We start from the raw sequence: 14093 nt of genomic DNA, 5'->3' as shown, positions 1-14093 counted from the left end.
GGATGGTCCACAGGCTCTCCTCTATCATCCACAAGCCCACTGATCCAGCGCTGGATCCCTCTAAGCATATCCTACAAGGGCTTGTCTAATATGCACCTCTGTCCTCACTTCCCTCTGAGTACAAGCTTCTCCATACTGGGAAAGCGTTAGTGTGGTCTGCGCATGCCCAGGCATGAGCTGTTTTGTTTTACTGGGCACGTGAAGCCTGCACTTGCACACGTGCAGAACTAAGGCCTCGTTCACATCTCTTCAGCGCAGATGGCTGTGCGATCAGAACGCAACGCGTACGATCGCACGCCATCTGTGCCGCTGCCCGCTGTGCTGCTGATCACATCCAAGACAGTGATGGGCAGGGCAGTTTCTAGGCTAAATTTCCCCCAGGGCGAGGGTGTAAAAATCGCCCCCCCCCCCCCATGGAGCCAGGCATAGGTGCAGGTTAGCTACGAAGGTGCCTCCAGTATAGGGTAGCCTGTATAGTTGCCACCAGTGTGGGTTAGATAGGTAGGTGCCCCCAGTATAGTTTAGATAGGTAGGTGCCCGCAGTATAGGTTAGATAGGTAGGTTCCCGCAGTATAGGTTCGATAGGTAGGTTCCCCCAGTATGGGTTAGATAGGTAGATTCCCCCAGTATAGGTTAGATAGGTAGGTTCCCCCAGTATGGGTTAGATAGGTAGGTTCCCCCAGTATGGGTTAGATAGGTAGGTGCCCTCAGTATAGTTTAGATAGGTAGGTTCCCGCAGTATAGGTTCGATAGGTAGGTTCCCCCAGTATGGGTTAGATAGGTAGGTTCCTCCAGTATAGGTTAGATAGGTAGGTTCCCCCAGTATGGGTTAGATAGGTACGTTCCCCCAGTATAGGTTAGATAGGTAGGTTCCCCCAGTATGGGTTAGATAGGTAGGTTCCTGCAGTTTAGGTTATATAGGTAGGTTCCCGCAGTATAGGTTCGATAGGTAGGTTCCCCCAGTATGGGTTAGATAGGTAGGTTCCCCCAGTATGGGTTAGATAGGTAGGTTCCCCCAGTATGGGTTAGATAGGTAGGTTCCTGCAGTTTAGGTTATATAGGTAGGTTCCCGCAGTATAGGATAGTAAGGTAGGTTCCCGCAGTATAGGATAGTTAGGTAGGTTCCCGCAGTATAGGATAGTTGGGTAGGTTCCCGCAGTATAGGATAGTTAGGTAGGTTCCCGCAGTATAGGATAGTTAGGTAGGTTCCCGCAGTATAGGATAGTTAGGTAGGTCCCCGCAGTATAGCTTGGCTAGGTAGGTTCCCGCAGTATAGGTTAGTTAGGTAGGTTCCCACAGTATAGATTAGTTAGGTAGGTTCCCACAGTATAGGTTAGTTAGGTAGGTGCCCCCGCAATATAGGTGTTAGGTAGGTTCCAGCAGTTTAGGTTAGTTAGGCAGGTTCCCGCGGTTTAGGTTAGTTAGGTAGGTGCCCTGCAATATAGCTTAGCTAGGTATGGGTGTCGGGAGTGAGGCGCAGCAGCGGGAGGAGCGGACATAATAGTAATAACTCACCTGCTTCCGCCGAACCCGCGCTGCTTCAATGTCCTTCCTTTCTTGGCATCTATCTCATTAGTAACAGCGCTCCCTGTGATGACATGCGGTACGTCGTCACAGGGGGGGCGCTGTTACCAGGCGACGGATGCCGGGAGAGGAAAGATATTGAAACTGCGGGGGAACGGATGAAGAAGGTGAGTTATAACTATTATGTCCGTTCCCCCGCTCCAGCGCCCCCCCTCCTGCCGCATAATAAAGCGCCCCGGGCGATTGCACGTATCGCACGCCCATAGAAACGGGCCTGGTGATGGGATCAGCTCTGCGCTTGCCGGCAAAATGTAAGCAGCAATACGCAAGTGCTTCATAGCACATCGTACTGCTACGCAGCACAGTAGATGTGAACGGTAGAAGGGCTGTCTATGCCCTTCTGCCGTTCTTGCGTTTCAAATGCGCACGGAAGCGCATATGATGTGAACGAGGCCTAAGGCCTCGTTCACATCTACCAACGCAGATCGCCGTGCGATCCGAACGCAGCGCATCCGATCGCACGCCATCTGCGCCGCTGCCCGCTGCACTGTTGATCCCATCCATGACAGTGATGGGATCAGCTCTGCGCTTCCGGGCAAAATGCAGCCAGAAGTACGCAAGCGCTTCCCAGTGCATCGTACTGCTGCTCAACGCAGTAGATGTGAACGGTAGAAAGGCAGTCTATGCCCTTCTGGCGTTCCTGCGTTTCAGCACATCATACGTGCTTCCATATTCGCACGGAAGCCTTAGGCCTCGTTCACATCAGAGAAGCGCAGATGGCCGTGCGATGTGAACGCAGCGCATCCGATCACACGCCATCTGTGCCGCTGCACTGCTGATCCCATCCATTGACAGTGATGGGATCAGCTCTGCGCTTCCGGGCAAAATGCAGCCAGCAGTACGCAAGCGCTTCCCAGCGCATCGTACTGCTGCGGAGCGCAGTAGATGTGAACGGTAAAAGGGCAGTCTATGCCCTTCTGCCGTTCCTGCGTTTCAGCACATCTTACGTGCTTCCATATCCGCACGGAAGCGCGTATGATGTGAACGAGGCCTTAGGCCTTGTTTCCATCTGTGCGCTTCTATTCACTTTTGTCCGCTTGTCAGCAACATGTATCAATCTGTAACATTGATGTGCTGATAAAAAGTGGACAGAAGCGCACAGATGGAAACGAGGCCTTAGAAGTTTAAACTTGAAGGGGAATGCAACCGCAAAAAAATAAGAGGGTAATGGGCAACAGTGGTAGCCTTTAGGAGAATAGGGGAAGCCTCTGGAGCCTTCCTAAATGATCAGATTCGATCAGAGAGGGATCTATCTGATGGGAGCTCTCGTCCTGTGCGCACAAGCTCCCGGACACGGATGCCGACCCAGGGGAGGGACGGGGCCAAATATGGGTACTTTGCAAAGCATTTGGATGAAAAGTGAGGAAAAAGGAGGACGCAGACCTAGAAGGATTATGCAGCTTCACAGGTACTTACTTTTTTAACTACAGTCACCTTGTATATCTCTTAAAGGGAACCTTAACTGTGGGCGAAAAAAATAAATCACTTACCTGAGGCTTTCCCAAGCCTCCTGCAGCCGTCCTGTGCCCGTGCCGGTCCTTCGGTGCCCTCCGGTCTCCCTCCGCGGCTAAGTTTCGTTTTCGGCCGGCTGCCAGTCGTCCTCCGGCCAAGCGTCTTCTTCTTCCGCATTCACCGTTGTAAAGAGCCGTAAAGCGCGTCTGCATGACGCAAGACGCGTCATGCGGACGCACTTTATGGCTCTTTACGACGGGGAATGCGGAAGAAGAGGACGCTTGGCCGGAGGACGACTGGCAGTCGGCCGAAAACGAAACTTAGCCGCGGAGGGAGACCGGAGGGCACCGAAGGACCGGCGCGGGCACAGGACGGCTGCAGGAGGCTTGGGAAAGCCTCAGGTAAGTTAATTTTTTTTTCGCCCACAGTTAAGGTTCCTTTTAAGGGCCCTCTTTCACTGGCAACATTTTGCAATCTGATTCCAAACACTTGCAGATCGCAAAAATCTAGGTCGTGGCTAAACTAATGGAAACCGCATTAAATCATTTAGATATTGCTCCTGTACAAAGTTAAAGCAGCGCACAAAAACAATTTAAGTTGGCCAAAGAGGTTGCAGTAGGTTGGCACTACAGTGTGAACACATGCGTATGGTGAACATGCACTAGTGGACTTAAACGTGCCTCTTCCTAGACAGACTTCATCAGCGTGCTCTAGCCTATAGACCAATACAGACCGACACAGCAGTGCGCAAAACGGCTGTCAGGCATCCTGTACCCAGCACCCACCACCACCACCGTGCCTCCTCTCACATTTGGTATGTGTACCACTTTTATTTACTATATGAAGTTTGCATCGGTGAATATTTTTGCAACAATAAATTGAGCATCTGCAGCAGTGCCAGTCTTTCTCCTCTCTACTTGTCTGCAAAAAATCATTTAGTGGTGCTATGCAATTTTTTTTATTTTTTGCGCTCCAGCAATTCAAAAAGTACACCTATTGGATCGCGCAGTAATTGAAGCTAAGGGCTCTTTCACACCAAGACGTTGCATTTTAGGGGACGTTAAGGTCGCATAATGTGCCCCTAACGCAACACATGGTGGTGTTGAAGTTGTACGTCAGATTGAGCTGCGTTATGCGGCTCTTGATGCGTCCGTGATGCGCACTTTTTGACGCATGCGGATAGAACGAAAACGGCGCATGCATCAAAAGGCTGTGGAGACCACGTGATCGGAACACTCCGCATCACGTGGTCCCGCCAGCCAATCGTCGCACAAAGCGGCCGCTCCAGGAAGTAAACAGCACAGTGCAGTGAATATTAATTAGCCATGTGGCTAGGCTCAATAGCGGACTCTCCCCTCCTCCTCTCCTGTACTGAAAAAAAAGACATTACTGAGCATGTGCAAACAGTCTAATGCGGATAAAACCGCATATAACGCACAGCATGATGCACTTTCATTGAACGTGCAGCGTTACACTGTAACGCAACGTGGACACTGTGAACAGCCCATTGATTTTTCATTACTGTGAGTTGGGCTGCGTTACAGGCTGCTCTAGTGTGCGCCTGTAACGTCCCACTGTGAAAGCAAACATGCACAATGCACATCAACATGTATGTAAAGTCACGATCGCAACATGATCGCGATTCACAGTGGTATAGGGCCCTAACAGCTGCCAACCATTCAAGGAGAGGTTTTGAGGGAGACCACAGACACACCAGTGTAATCACTGTTATGTGATTTACAATGCAGCTTGTTAAAAAACACTTGAAATCTATTGAGATGGCATGGTAAGGACTGTTCATTTGTTGAAGGTAAGTGAAGATAAGTGTTAAGTAGCAAACATCATCTGATCTGAAATCTCTGCATTTCTAAGTAAACTTTCTATGTTCTTTGTATTTTTCAAAGGCGTGTTGAGCATTTTGTAAAACACATTGCACTGAAGTATGCTTCACTTTCCTCAATACTGATAACTGCAAACTAATTTTCTGATGAAAATGGGCTGATGAAACTCATATTTCACTTCAGTGAATATAATGAGCTATTTTATCAAACTGTCCACATGACACCATCTTAGAAAAATGATAAATTTACTAATTTATTCACTAAAATTCCATCTTATGTTAAAATTTAAAATGGGGAAAAGTCGTGATTATACCTAATGAAAGAAACTCGTACATAGTAATTTGAACATGCTACCAAATGGAACAACCTGATAAATGTGCAGAAATCTAAATGCATTTTATGGATCAAATAAATAATATGCAATATTTCCTTATAACAGAGTGAATTGATGATTATCTAATAAAACCAAACTCAGCGTATGAATCCTAATTTAGAGCCTTATAGATTTAAACCAAGAAAAGATGCTGGTCTGAGCAGGGTAAGGGAAGCTCTTACAGAAACTTAACGGAATAACACCTGGTCTCCGAGATGTATTTTCTCCCCACCAGCATCTACAAAGGTTGCCTTTAAGGCATACATGTCAAACTCCAGCCCATGGGCCAAATCTGGCCCCCGGAGCCATTAAATTTTGCCCCCAAGTGGTTTTCCCACTCTCCAATATGTTTGGCCCACTCCAGACCACCAGCGAAGCTATATTGGAGGTGAAGCCCTAGAACACTTAGGAAGCCATATGAAGGAGGCAGGGGAAAGCACTTAATACCAGAGAACTGTATAGGAGAGGGAGGGGGGCCACCTAGGAACTTTATAAGGTAGGAAGGTTGCCACCTAGGAACTGCATAAAGGAGGGAGGTGGCCAGTAGACATTGAGGTTGACCCGCGACTTGATCCCAGTGTACAATTTTGGCCCCCTTTGTATTTGAGTTTGACACCCCTGCTTTAAGGTAACCCTTGTTTGAGAGTATAGCTCCATTTCATGTGTACTCTCACTAACCTGAAATGCAGTGGCGTAGCTAGGGAGCTTTGGGCCCCAGTACAAGTTTTGCATGCAACAATACCTGACAAGGACATTCACAGTATGAGAGGTACAAACAGAAAAGTGGAACAGTTTGTTAATGATTACCACCATTCAAGGCATATATCGAGGTGATCATTACTAGCATAGCACCATTGAAGAGTTAATACTGTGGTTGAGGGAGGGCCCCTCTTTTCCAAGGACCCCGGTGTGGTCTCAACCTGTGCATCCCCTATTGCTGATATGCTAACACACTACATCATATTAGGCTCTTTGTTGTCTTCGTTTTGTTTTTATAATGGATGTTAGGGCAACACTGCTGTGCACGAGAGTTGTGCAGACACTTTTATCAGCTATTGCCGAGATGCGTGCAATCCTCAATTAAGAGGGGGCAAGAAAAACCAGGGGGGCACATGAGCAGGTGGCTCCTGGCAGGCAGAGTGATTAAAAATACAATTTGCTTGTTCATCACTTATTCATCTGCATCATTTTGAGATCTGATGTGCTGGATTGCTGAACAACCCTGTGTAACATCTTTACACAAGCTTGACTCTCACAGAACGAGTCTCGGCCAAGTTTCTTCTACAATGGCCTTGATTCATAACGCATTACTGCATGCTGTAATGCAGTAAACAGCTGACTTTACTGAGCACTTAAGAAAATGTCAATTTATAAATCCTGTTAACGCATGGCAAGTTGAAATGACTGAGCAGTGAGGTAAATTACCGGCTTGTGCGGTAAATACCTCAATAAATGTCAGCAAATGTCAATTCATGAAGATTAGAAAATGCGGTAAAGCTCAGAAACATGTGCTCTGATGTGGCGGAAACTGTGAGGCAGCCTGTGACTCACAGAAATGGAGGGATAAACTATGACTGACAGAAGAAGAGAGCCAATAGAAACAGCCTCTCTCTTCTGCAAGTACCTCTGAATGATACAATACGTTCTCTCAGGAGGGTCAAGCTTTTCTACCCCCAGGCAGCTGAGGAGAGAGAGCAGGAACAAAAGAGGTTTCCCCTGCAGCCCTTCAGAAGTTTAACCCTTTAGGTTCCTGTTTGAAGATGTGGAGGGGCAAATGGGAAAATCACCTAAGCATGACATATTTAATGTTTCTTGGAAGTTCATTTAAACTGTGGCAATAAAAAAAAGATTAATAGAAAGATTCAGAGGGAGTAAACAGACATGTACATTCCAAAGGGATGTCTGGGATGCCTCTTACTATTGTAATGCCGTAACTGCACGGAACAGCATGTAACAAAACAGAGACAACTCCCCACTCTTCTGCTGTTACCGGAAACTTTTTTGTAAATTGAAGCCCATTTTTGCGGTAAATTACCGAACTTCAACCGCACCTGTGAAAATCTTTATGAATTAGCAAACAAAAGTCCAAAATACCAAATGTGGTATTGTAACGACCTGATTTTTTTTATTGCCAGTACAATATTTTTGTCTGAATTCAAAGTTCAGCTAGTACCAACCATCTAATATATATTTAATCCTTATGCCTCCCCATGTCAGTGCTTGTGTCGTGGATCTAACTGCTCTTTGTCAACAATGCATGTAAAGTTTCACTTTAAAAGAGGTAAAATAAATATACCATAGCAGTTTAGAGTGGTTGCATTTAACATACTGCTCCTCATCATACATTTAAACTGTGCAGAGATTTGCCGTACGCCTTTTATTTCACCTTACCCCTGCTTGCCATTGAAGAAAACAAGATATTGATAGACTTGTCAGTGTAGCTGAATATACACCTCATGTATCATGTTATTGTGAAATTGGTGTCAGTTGACTCTGCTTATCTAGAAGAAAATAATGTTATGCAAAACATTAAATTGAAATGAATGATGCATCGAGACAACAACAAAAGGGAAAAGGTATTGAAGAACACTGCCACATTCACGCACAGGTCTTAAACTTAGCAGTTGATTTAATAAATAAATACAGTAAAGGGAAGTGATATTACACCCAATTCATGTCTGACATCCTGTTGTATGCGGGGGAAATTACTCTGCATGCAGTATGACTGGACCAAAGCACAACTTTGCTCTATTTCACCAGAGCAAGATCATCCACCAGGCAAACTAGGCAGGTGCTTGGGGCCCAGTGGGCATCAGCGGGTGCACCTGCCACCTTCTTCGACCTCTCTCCATTTCACCTAACCAAAAGGACCACAAGGCGGCCCAAATCTATTTCCTGGCCTAGGACCCCATTACATCTTAATCCATTTCTGCATTTCACCAACATGTCACCACCTTAAAAAGTCTTGTGGCCTGAATTACTAAACTGTTAGCTGAACGTCCCTGTTATAATGAAACTTGTGTCAACACAAAGTAGTACAAGGCAATACACAACTACCGCTTAGATATCCGGGCAGTGACAGGTACAGGATAAGGTTCATGCAACCAGGTCTGTAACTATGCATCCCCAGTAAAACTTTCATGTGGCCCATGCGCTACATGCATGTGCAGCCACCATTTATCCCTCACTCTCTCCCCCCATAGAATGTGCAGCCACCTTTTCCAGCCAAAACATGGACAGGCACCTCATTCCCATAATATATTTACCCTGTTTCCCCAAAATGTAGACATCCCCCAAAAGTAAGCCCTAGCAGGAATTTTAACCACTTCAGCACCACAGGGTTTTTTACTTAAAAACCAGAGCAATTTTCACATTTCAGCGCTCCTCCCATTCATTCACCAATAACTTTATTGCTACTCATCAGATGTAAATGATCTATATCTTGGTTTTTTTTTTGCCACAAATTATGCTTTGTGAGGGTGATATTTGCTTTTAGTAATTATGTTATTATCTGTGCATTTTAAAGGGAAAAATGAGAAAAAAAAGAAAAAATACACTATTTCTCCTTTTCCATCCACTATAGTTTTCAAATAAACAATGTTACCATAGGTAAAACCCACACATTGTATTTGCTAATTTGTCCTGGTTATCTCAACATTTAAATAATGTTCCTAGTACAATGTATGGCGATAATATATTAGTTTCTGATTTGTGTTTTTTGTTTTCTCATTGTACTCTATCAGTAATTAAAAGCCCTTATCGTCATGATTAACAGTAATACACTCTCATGGCATACATATTTTAAAAGCTAAGTCCCTAGGGTAACTATGTATTCTCTTTTCAATGCTGCCACTTTTGTTTTTTTTTACAAGTATTTATTTGGGGGTACAGAGTATATGAAAATAACAGTTTTATTGCTTTTCATTCAGTTTTCCGTTAAAAAAAAAATCACATGACTTAGCCCTCAGTTGTCAAACAACACAAAATCTATTCTTTCACTTGTCACGGTTAAAATGATACCCTATATACATAATCAGATAGCTTCTTGGGCACAGTGGTGCTCACCTGAGCTAGGATATCCGAGATACTCGGATATCCTAGCTCTTTTTTCACTATTCGAGCTCGAATACCGAGTTCGAACAGTATTAGCTATCCGGGCTGTGCTAGCCGAGCGCACTCGGATAGCAAGCAGGTATCCGGAGATATCCTAGCTATCCGAGCTCGGATAGCGTCACCAGCTTGGATAGTGTCACGTCAGACGTCACCTCGAGTCCTCACAAGCGAATCAGAGGGCTCCCAGCCCTGTGACTGCAGCCAATCACAGAGGGGGAGCCTGGCCAAGCCCCCCTCTATAAATAGCGGGCGCCATGTTGCCTCACTCGTCCTGCTTGCAACTTACTGACTGATTGTATTGAGAGATTGCTCCAGTGCTTTTTGTCTGTGTGCAAGTGCATGTATTGTGTTCTAAACCAAGCGTTTTTACACTCCAACACTTGATATTCAACTGTATTGCTTTGTATTGTAGATAGATTGTATTTTAGGCAGTTTAGTTTGTGTGATTAGGGACTAGGGAGGGAGACTGTCACTGGTGCTGCTGCAGCTGCAGCCGGCAGCTAGGCCCTGTGCCTAGGCAAGGCAGCCTGCCCTGCTCTGTGCTCTAGTCTCTAGTTACCTGTGCTCTCACCTGTCCTACTCCTGTACTACCTCTGTGTTAGATAGATTTACATTTGTACTATTTTGTAGTTAGCAAGGCCCAGCTTTACTTCTATACCTGTCCTGTCTCTGCTCTCGGTAATCTAGTCACACTAAAGACAGGTCCTGTTTGACTAACATGCTCAGCTTTTATGAGGTAGTGAATGCTAATATGGATATTGGGAATGCTGTAGATGTGATATACTTAGACTTTGCTAAGGCATTCGACACTGTTCCCCACAAAAGTCTGGTGCAAAAGATGAGGATGCAAGGACTGGGGAAGAGTCTGTGTGCTTGGATAGGGAACTGGCTAATGGACAGAAAACAAAGAGTTGTGGTCAATGGATCATACTCAAAATGGGAGACTGTTAGCAGTGGGGTCCCACAGGGGTCTGTACTGGGTCCAGTGCTCTTCAATTTATTTATTAATGACCTAGTGGATACAGTAGTGAGCAATGTTGCTATTTTTGCAGATGATACAAAATTGTGCAGAATCATCAACTCTAAGGAAGATAGTGTTATATTGCAACAGGATCTGGATAGGATGGCTATATGGGCACATACATGGCAGATGAAATTCAATGTTGACAAATGTAAAGTCATGCATTTTGGTCGTACCAATGGTCTAACACCATACAAAATAAATGGGATACAGTTGGGGACATCAAACTTGGAGAAGGACTTAGGAGTACTCATCGACAACAAGTTAAATAATCGTACTCAATGCCAAGCCGCTGCAGCTAAAGCTAACAAAATTTTGGGATGCATTAAAAGGGAAATAAAAACTCGAGATGCTAGCATAATATTGCCCCTGTTTAACTCTCTAGTAAGGCCACATCTGGAATATGGAATTCAGTTCTGGGCACCACATTACAAAAAAGATATTGCAGTTTTAGAGCAGGTGCAGAGACGAGCAACAAAATTGATACGTGGGATGGAAGGTCTCACTTACCAAGAAAGGTTAGATAAACTGGGTTTATTTAGTCTAGAGAAAAGACGCCTTAGAGGAGATCTAATTAACATGTATAAATACATCAGAGGGCAATATAATAGCTTGGCGGATGAGCTTTTTGTCCCTAGGCCTTCTCAAAGGACTAGAGGACATGATCTGCGCATGGAGGAAAAACGTTTTAGCCATTTATTTAGGAAAGGGTTCTTTACAGTAAGAGTGATTAAGATGTGGAATGCATTGCCACAGGAAGTCGTTATGGCAAACTCTATACCTGCATTTAAAGGGGGCTTAGATGCTTTCCTTGCGTTGAATGACATCCATGGCTACAATTACTAGGTAATGCCAATGATGTTAATCCAGGGATTTTATGATCAACAGGGATATGTGAGGGAGCAGGCTGGAGTTGTACTTTGTACTGGTTGAACTCGATGGACGTATGTCTTTTTTCAACCAAAGTAACTATGTAACTATGTAACTATGTAACCTGTTCTATTATTTAGCTAGATTCTTCTATTGTTTAGTTAGTACTGTAGTGTACTCTAGTCTGTGTATAGGGACCGTCCGTCACCACGTTACCTAGGGTCTTTGTGTGCGCAGTGCACATCTGCGCTGCCGCACCCTCTCGTTAGTGCTACACCCGTCCTATTTGTTTATACTACTTCTATTGTGTATTCGCTGACTTGTACTGTACTGTAGTCTGTGTATAGGGACACCGTCAGTCAGCGTCAGCTAGGGTCTTTGTGTGCGCAGTGCACGTCTGCGCTGTCCGCACCCTCTCGTTAGTGCTACACCCGTCCTATTTGTTTATATTACTTCTATTGTGTATTCGCTGACTTGTACTGTACTGTAGTCTGTGTATCGGGACACCGTCAGTCAGCGTCAGCTAGGGTCCTTGTGTGCGCAGTGCACGTCTGCGCTGTCCACACCCTCTCGTTAGTGCTACACCCATCCTATTTGTTTATATTACTTCTATTGTGTATTCGCTGACTTGTACTGTACTGTAGTCTGTGTATAGGGACACCGTCAGTCAGCGTAAGCTAGGGTCTTTGTGTACACACTGCTCACTCTCTCGTTAGCGATACACCGATCTCTGCTGTAGAGTACACCTGTCCGTCACCTCACACACCCACCACCACCACCAGTCCCACCCCATTAACCACCTGAGCGGTCTGGACGAGCTCAGCTCGTCCAACACCGCCGGAGGCTGCCGCTCAGGCCCTGCTGGGCCGATTTACATCAAATAAAAAGCAGCACACGCAGCCGGCACTTTGCCAGCCGCGTGTGCTGCCTGATCGCCGCCGCTCTGCGGCGATCCGCCGCGAGCAGCGGCGAAAGAGGGTCCCCCCAGCCGCCTGAGCCCAGCGTAGCCGGAACAAAAAGTTCCGGCCAGCGCTAAGGGCTGGATCGGAGGCGGCTGACGTCAGGACGTCGGCTGACGTCCATGACGTCACTCCGCTCGTCGCTATGGCGACGATATAAGCAAAACAAGGAAGGCCGCTCGTTGCGGCCTTCCTTGTTTATTCTGGGCGCCGGAGGCGATCGGAAGATCGCCTCCGGAGCGCCCTCTAGTGGGCTTTCATGCAGCCAACTTTCAGTTGGCTGCATGAAATAGTTTTTTTTTTATTTAAAAAAAACCCTCCCGCAGCCACCCTGGCGATTTAATCAGAACGCCAGGGTGGTTAAAGTACCCCACTTGTCCCACCCGCCTATACATAACTTTTTTTTTTTTCATCTGTATAATATTAAAAATATGATGTCTGGCACTGGCAGCCGCGATTTGGGCAGGGGCAGCAAGGGCAGCAAGGGCATCGGCAAGAGAGGAGGTCGTGGGCGTGGCAGCCGCGCCACCACCACCACCACCACCATGTGCAGTTCTGTGTCTGCACCAGTGGCTATTCCGCCATTAGCCACTGGCCATGGACGCCTTGGCCTCCCAACTGCTGGGAGTCACGCTGCAGAGACCCAGCAGCAGCAGCAGCGTGTGGCGCAGATGTTCCTCCCACCGCCAGGTCGTAGCCGTCCTATTGAGGAGAAGGACGCAGACTCAGTGGTAGAACTGATGGTGGATGAGCAGGCCACCATTAGCTCTGGAACCGAGTCCTCCACCCCTGCCACCACTCCTGTTCGCAAGAGCAGCAGCAGCCGCCCAGCACTGCCTGGGGAGGAGGAGGAGGAGGAGGAGTGCAGTTCTCCAGCCCCAGCGGGCAACACCAGCACCCTGTCACTCAGCACCTTCTTATCCCCAAGCACAGCTGGGCTATGGAGTGCTGTTGCGGCAGAATTGGCAATGGAGGAGGAAGAAATGCTGATGGGCACTTTGGGGGATGATGCTTTGGACAGTCAAACAGTGGTGACTGTCCCTCAGCCCATGCATGCAGAAGGGGAGTTTGTGGGGTCATCCCAGCAGGACATGTTTGCGGAGGGGGGAGGATGATGATGACAGGGTGAAGGACAGAGACTGGGTGGCAGATCCTGGGGATGTCATCAGATCTGAGGAGGAGGAGGATGATGCGTCTGCGGGCCTTGCTAGAAGGATCAGCATCGCAGATATATTAGGCAGGAAAAGAAGTGGGCGTGGTATGCAGGCCACACAGCGTGCTGATCCGCAGGCCACCACCATCCGCACCGAGCAACCCCCCCCCCCCCAACCATCACAGGGAGACCAGCGGCAGCAGCAGCAGCACCTTCAAGCCGAAGGGGCAACTTCACCTCCCCAATTTGGAATTTTTTCACCCTGCCATATGTGGAGTGCAAGTATGCCACCTGCAACCAGTGCCGCCAGCAGCTCAGCAGAGGGAAGGAGCCCTCTGCGTTTGGCACCACCTCTCTGGTGAACCATCTGGCAGGGAAACACTTCATGAGCACGAGGAGTTCATGAAGTTGAAGGAAGCTGGCAGTGGCAGTGGCAGACCCGCCACCACTGTGAAGCCGTCGGCAGCAGCCACCCGCCCTCCTCCACCTCCTCCAGCAGCACCAGCAGGAGTGCGTCAGAAACGCACTGCTCCTCCTCCCTCTGCAACTCCTGCCGCCAACACTGAGGCCTGTTCTGGCAGCCAGTCCTCAGTGGCCTCCTCTGCTCCCTCCAGTGATTCCCGTGCCAGCAAAAGGCGTCGCCATTCCCGTGCCAGCAGCCGTCGCGTGCGTCAGCTGAACGGCTTGCTGGCATGGGCCATGTGCTCCCAACTCCTGCCTTATTCCC

The 14093-nt window shown here is 47.3% G+C and overlaps 1 long non-coding RNA gene across 2 annotated transcripts in view; it reads right to left on the bottom strand.

Annotated features, from left to right (window-relative positions):
• LOC137519712 (uncharacterized) overlaps nt 1-14093 on the bottom strand; it is a 60262-nt gene that overhangs the window by 14849 nt on the left and 31320 nt on the right. The gene's annotated exons all lie outside the window — the stretch shown is intronic.

Source organism: Hyperolius riggenbachi, chromosome 5 (genome assembly GCF_040937935.1).
Source record: "Hyperolius riggenbachi isolate aHypRig1 chromosome 5, aHypRig1.pri, whole genome shotgun sequence".
In the NCBI taxonomy this organism is placed as follows: domain Eukaryota; kingdom Metazoa; phylum Chordata; class Amphibia; order Anura; family Hyperoliidae; genus Hyperolius; species Hyperolius riggenbachi.
The sequence above is the reverse complement of the archived record's forward strand: the minus strand, read 5'-3'. Positions and strand labels throughout refer to the sequence as shown.